Source organism: the organism of the source record quoted next, unplaced genomic scaffold (assembly GCF_019419815.1).
Source record: "Pyrus x bretschneideri cultivar Hongxiangsu unplaced genomic scaffold, Pyrus_bretschneideri_v1 Contig17, whole genome shotgun sequence".
In the NCBI taxonomy this organism is placed as follows: Eukaryota; Viridiplantae; Streptophyta; class Magnoliopsida; order Rosales; family Rosaceae; genus Pyrus; species Pyrus x bretschneideri.
In genome coordinates, this window is record NW_025999468.1 from 2,076,740 (window position 1) to 2,083,169 (window position 6,430).

Below are 6,430 nucleotides of genomic sequence, written 5' to 3' on the forward strand. Positions count from 1 at the left end.
ATGTTGAAGTCTGGTTGCTTAAATTGTCGAGCCTTATGATTACGGTATGGTTTTTGGACATAGGGCTGTTTTATTAGTCAATTTTAAACTTAAATCAATGTCCTAAGCCGCTACTTACCCCAAAATAGAGGAGCACAAATTATGTAATTCACACTTTTTTTAACTTACTAACACATCACCCACATTATCATACGGTGTTACTGTTACTCAAGAAAACATGGCAACCCATGATCTTGGCAATGTCGCAAAATATGTTTGCAAAGTTGTGCATTTCTCACTTTCTTAAGACAATCACTAGCTGACGAGGTCTAATTTATTTATTTTTTTATCAACAAGAGGGATTCTAGAAACTCCTGTCCTCCTCCTTTTCTTTCGTATTCATGTGAAGAGTGCTTGCTTCCTAGTCTTATTATGCAAGGTTTTATCTTCTCCCTAGGTTTCGATAGATTTGTGTCAAATTTACCTTGCATGGTTAGATATTTGACAAATCTGCTATTTTAGGCTTAAGCAATCACATATTTGATAAATTTGATGTTTTTTTTCCTAAAAGCCAATCAAGAATAAATCACACACTAACATGTAACATGTGTTTTAACTTCTCACAACTACCTTTGTGGCGTTCTGAGCCATTAGCTTGTCCACGTAGAGAGAGCCTTATAGATGGCCTTGTATTAATGACCCCAGAAGGTGCCAATGTGTCTAAGCACATAGCAATATCTAAGGTGACATGCGTTTTAATTTTTCACAACTGCCTTTGTGGTGTCCTAAGCCATTAGTACAAGGCCATGTGGAGACATTCTTACACATGACCTTGTATTAGTGGCTAGGGATAGTGATGGACTGGTGGTGAACTCGTTCATTGAAATCTCCCTCTCCCATAGCAGTGTATCATTGACTTTGAACACCATAATGATATCTCGTTGCATATAAGTGAAAAACATTCATAGTAGAAGCAACCCGGTTATTTATAGCTTTTTTCTTTTGGTTGAAGGCTGTCATATATTAATTATATTTAAGTTGTTCATGGACTCATGATTGTCAAAGCAACATAGAAATGTAAGGTTGATTAGGTTTCTTCCTCCAACCATTTTTCCCAACTGAAAGAAATAAACTTCAGCACCACCTAACCTATCCCATGGTTGTACACCACTCCAAGTTTCTGATGTCATAGTAATCATGTTAAAGACGTTTGTTACGTCATGGCAATCATGACAAATAACATTTTTGGTCTAAACAAAGCATGGAAAGGATGGCTCTTTGTGTCCTAAAATTCAATGGCGATATTCTGCTTAATTTTTGTATTTTTAAATAAAGATATAATAGTTAAAATATCTGAAGCATCCCATAATATGGAACAGCGTGGAAAATTCTGTTTGTTAATAGTACACGGCACTTATTCATTGCTCTGATCAGCGTATGGTCTGTGTAAATCTGCTAGCGAGACTAAAATGTTAAATCAAATAATATGTCGTCAATAAGAAATAAGTATGTTAATCTACACTTAATTAAAAATTCAACATCTACAACCACATCATTTGGTTTGCAAATTTGGTATAAGATCTCTCTAGCATTACCCAACGTGTTTTACGTCCTTTATTGTAGGAATTATTGGAACTCGATCTGGGATGCTACTCACCTAGAAAAGGAAAAAAGAATAAAAAGCAATGCACCAACGTAATCGCTCTTGACAAAGTAGTTTTAAGCATTTACTTCTACACTCGAGGTTCTATTCCCGACCCCTTCTCCCCAGTATACCTTGTATTTATTCTGGAAACCTTGATGGCCAAAGGCCCTTGAGAGTTCAAACATGATTGACCGAAAGACAAGGGAAGACACAAAAACATAAATCTTCCTTTCTAATTATATTGGACCAAAGGTCCATCTCAACCGTTCCGATCTGCATATAGAACGACGAACGACCCACGACCATTAACAAATTGTTAAGTGATTTAGCCAAACCCTCCCCACAAACTAGGGTAATTAGTACTTAGTAATTACCACCAGTGCCTACCCACTCACCACCAACCCTCCTAATGACCTAGAGCTAACTTAGTCAGTCTATCCTTTGGTCCTCTATCTAGCCAATGCTACATGTTTTATTCAGTACCCAATAGATGCCTAATTATTAAAAGAAAAGACCTATGATTGCCATTTACCATAACTATCTGAAGTTTTAGCAATCCGAAAGAGAAACTACTTGGGAGTTAATACGAAGTTTGACAAGCAGTTCTGATTACCATAAATGATATATCATTCACCATTGACATGAGATACTAAAATCAAAGCAATATACAACCTCTACTTATAAGGTCGTACCCCCACCATCTGATAAAGAGATGCAGCAGCCGCAGCAGCAGTAGGAACAACCCCAGTTGAAATACCCGGTTTTGACAAATGCAGGAGCCTGAGAGATCAATTCCAGGTGTACGAGTCAAGTAAACAAATTTTCATCATGTGCATCATAAACCTTAAAATCAGTTTGCCTAATCATGGTTAAGGACCAACAATTATCAGGTTTATGCAAATAATATGCACTCTCATGTAGTCTCATCACTTATAATATGATCAACCATTGTGCAAGAAATAGTCAATTTGGATCGCTTGGGCCGTTATGACTGCTGATCAACCAACCAACCAACTCTTATTTATGAATAAGAGAAGGTAGAGGTTGTCCAGCCTATAGATAAACCAGACACAAATGGACCATTCTGTTTGGTTTTCAAGCGTAGACAGTTGGGACCCCTAGCCATGAGACATACAAGGAATTAATGCTTCTTGATAGAAAAAGGAAACTTACGATGCAAGATATTCACAAAAAGATGATACTGCAGCAACAACATCAGTATAGTTTTCAGATGTAGCAGGAGCTGTTACTTCAACATCAGTATAGTTTCCAGTTGTAGCATCTTATTAACTGATGACACGGTCACACTGATCTGCGTGCCCTTCTGGAAATGGAAGGAAAATCCCACCCTTAGCAGCTCATGGTCCAAATTGTATCCAAGTGCATAAAAAAAGCGAAGCACATTCTTTCTTGTTTTGCTTTCAACCACAGATCTTACTAGCACTGAAAGTTGCTCAGCACCTGCACCTCTCATTGCACCCCCTATCTGCCTTATACTACTGCAGAATCTAGAATTAGGCAAATATGCAAAAGTATGAAGGTAAAACACAAACTCATACATGTCAATGAATATGACAGGGAAGGGTCATACCATGTTGGTTCAGTTTGTTCAATATCGCATATAATCGAACCTCTGATGCTACAGCCTCTATAGAAAGGAAGATCATAACTAGTGACAACCTACAAAATAGTCTCTTTATGTGCTATTCATCGGATATCTACTGAACCAGACCATACTAACAAAAAATAATGAAAAATTAACATGATCGTGTGAGAAGTCGTAGTCAATAAATGAAAGATACTGTATACGATTGTTGTCAGTCCTAAAGACTTCAAAGAAATAAGAAACTCTAGAAAATTTCATCCAACAGTCCCATGCATCTCACATTGGAAAAGTAACAGATAAAAAAGACAACAGACATCTGGGAAAAATTTCTTAAAATGCCCACCACTGAGTCTGACACCAGGGGAGGCTTTCAACATATCTTAAAATGAGCTCACGAAAGGCAAAAGAGCTGTAATGAACGTGGCTTAATTGTGTAGTAAATGTGTTTAGCCATGGTATCCTAACCACTCGGATCGAAATTAAAAGAGGAAAGAAATCAATTACCAAGGTTTGGGCCACTTTTAAGGCATAGGACCCTCAATTTTTTCTTGCTAACACCACAAAGGCCCTGAAAAGGGCCTCAACAAGCTGCAAAATGCAAACCATATTTTAGATGCAGCTCCAAACACTTCCCACAGAAAGGGGGGAAAAGGGATTCTTCTAGTTATTTTAATTACAACTATAAAACAAAATATATCCAATAAACACGAATAATTTGTGCATGCAAGGGGAAAAAAAAAACTACTAAATCAAATGACCATAACATAAATTCTTTTTGGGATAACTACATTTTACACGTCCGTATATATTGCGAATTTTAAAATGAGCCAACAAGGTTTTAATTTTCTCACATTGCAGTATAAGGTTTTGAAATTGTATCACTTTATGCTTGTTGTCCATTTGTCTGTCTCACCCTTCATTAGATTGATAACTTGGCAAATGTGAACCCGCTTCTAGGCTGCGCAAAAGCCACACTTGTACCATTGCGACCAAATTGTACAAACTGTTTGTCATTTTGGGAGAACTCGAAGCTCCACAATGATTATTTTTAGTCCACGTATCGCTGTTACCAAGTCGTCAATTTAACTCAGGAATAGAATGTCAAACACCCATAAGGCACAAATTACTATGATTCTAACGCATTGACCTCAAATGAAGCATTTGGTAAGCTTGGCTAGTATATATCCACCAAAAAGTGACCACCAAGCAAAAGATTCAATTTTTTTTCTCATCTAAGAGCAAATTTGCAAATGCAGAAATTGTATACCAAAATATAGTCCAATTCAACCCCCAAAAGTAAGTAAAAGACTCACCTGTGTTTCTATAATTGCTTGGACCATGCACTCCATGAATTTGGTACACTTGATCTCACACTTGCAGAAGTTCCTATGAATTCCTGAAAGACAAAACGAAGAGAAAAACGAAAACCCAATAAACTGTAAAGTAAAATAAGTAGAAATAAAAGGACAAAATGTGAGAAATCAAAACATAAATTTCTGAGAGAGTAAATTAAAGTATAAGAAAATACTAACCAGGTTTGCCGCACCTATATTGCGGAAGCAGCAAGGTGAAAATATGGAGAGAGAGAAAAAGAGAGAGAGAGAGAGAGAGAGAGAGAAGAGGGGGTTCGGGGTGTTAGAATTCAAAAGCTTGGAGAAATCGAGTGAATAGCTATGGTGGCAAAGCGCATTTGATTGTGGCCAATGGCCATGGACACTGTAAAAAGTGGAAAGCGTGAGTGAACAAAACAAGATGCCTTTGCTTGGTTCAACATTTTTGGGCCCTTGAATCGTACTTCGAAAGCCCCTTTTTGTTTTGGGTCTAAACGAGGTGAGGATTTGAACTCGGCCGTAAATGGAGAAGCACACTATTATAGAGGAGATGTCGAACGTCAAATATTAAAATTTAAATTTGATCATTTATGCGACAATTTGATATATGGTAAAATTTTGACCTACACTCGATATGTCAAAATAAGTAATTAATAACAGTTTTTGTTCGATCAAGTCTTTGTTGTTCATTTTAGATGATTTTGATGACGTAGACATAATAATTTAGTATCGAACTCGTCATTTATGAGAGTTAAACCTAAGAGCTCCAACTTAAAAATGAAAAAGAATACCATTGTACGGTAGTGCTCAGTGATGACAATAATGAGTTTAAGTCTAGACAAAATATTGAGGTGTTGTGTTTTTTTTTCTTGGCTATTTATGATTAAGCACTCTAAAATAGTCAACCTGCAATTCTATCTCATGAAAAGTCTAGGAGAAAGAAAACACTATGAAAGAATGCAGAATGTGTGATAGCCCGTCCCAAAAACATTTTAACGTACGTGTGAAAAGACGAAATTGCCCCTAGTTTGATTTCTTTACGTTTAATTGTCATTGTGAGCTTTGTTGGCATGTGTGGAGCCACACACACACTCCCACACTTCCCACCTGTCCTTGTCCCTTTCCCTGTGATTTCCCCGAGCCCCATTTCCCTTCCCTTTCACCATAAATGTACGGACACACACACAAGCACACTAAACACCCACAGATCGAAGAAACTAAACCCATATTCGAACTCGTGGAGCTTGTAGGAACCCAACCGTACCATTTTCAGGTAAGAATATCAACGTTTTCACGTCGATTCCACGAAGTCCGATTTGGGGTACTATTCATGCAAACGTAATTTCTCACGTTTTAGGGAAAATGAAGCTTGTAGGTAGCTTGGTGAGGTCCTAAGGAGTCTCGGAGTAGTTCGTTTGAAGGAATTGGACGTCGGGATCACCGTATTCGAAGTTGGTCGGAATTGGATTGTGTGGACAGGTGAGATCTCGTGGTTTTTAACCCTTAAAAGTGGTATATTTGTGTTCTCCTAGGTCTAAGCTTCAATTTGGTAGTAATTTCAAGAAATTTGGACGAAAAACGAACAAGATATCAACGTTTGAAATTTTTCCAGTTTTCCGGCGCCGGCGACGTTGCCGGAGTCTCGCCGGGGAAGGAGACGGAATATTCCGTCAAGTCTGACGGAATATTCCTGACGCCGTTGACGGAATCCGTTAGAACTAACGGAATATTCCTAACGGCGTCAGTTGACGCCGTCAGCATGCCAGGCATGTGCCTGCGCGTGGCCGGCGCGTGTGGCCGTGCCTTGGCCAGCACGTGCGGCGGTGGAAAATTTTTCTAAAAATTTGGGTGTGATCTTGAGGTTGTGTA

At 38.2% G+C, this 6,430-nt stretch overlaps 1 pseudogene; it reads right to left on the minus strand.

Moving 5' to 3' along the window:
• Positions 1-2,179: 2,179 nt before the first annotated feature.
• On the minus strand, positions 2,180-5,708 carry LOC125476072 (annotated as a pseudogene).
• Between the last annotated feature and the right edge of the window lie 722 nt (positions 5,709-6,430).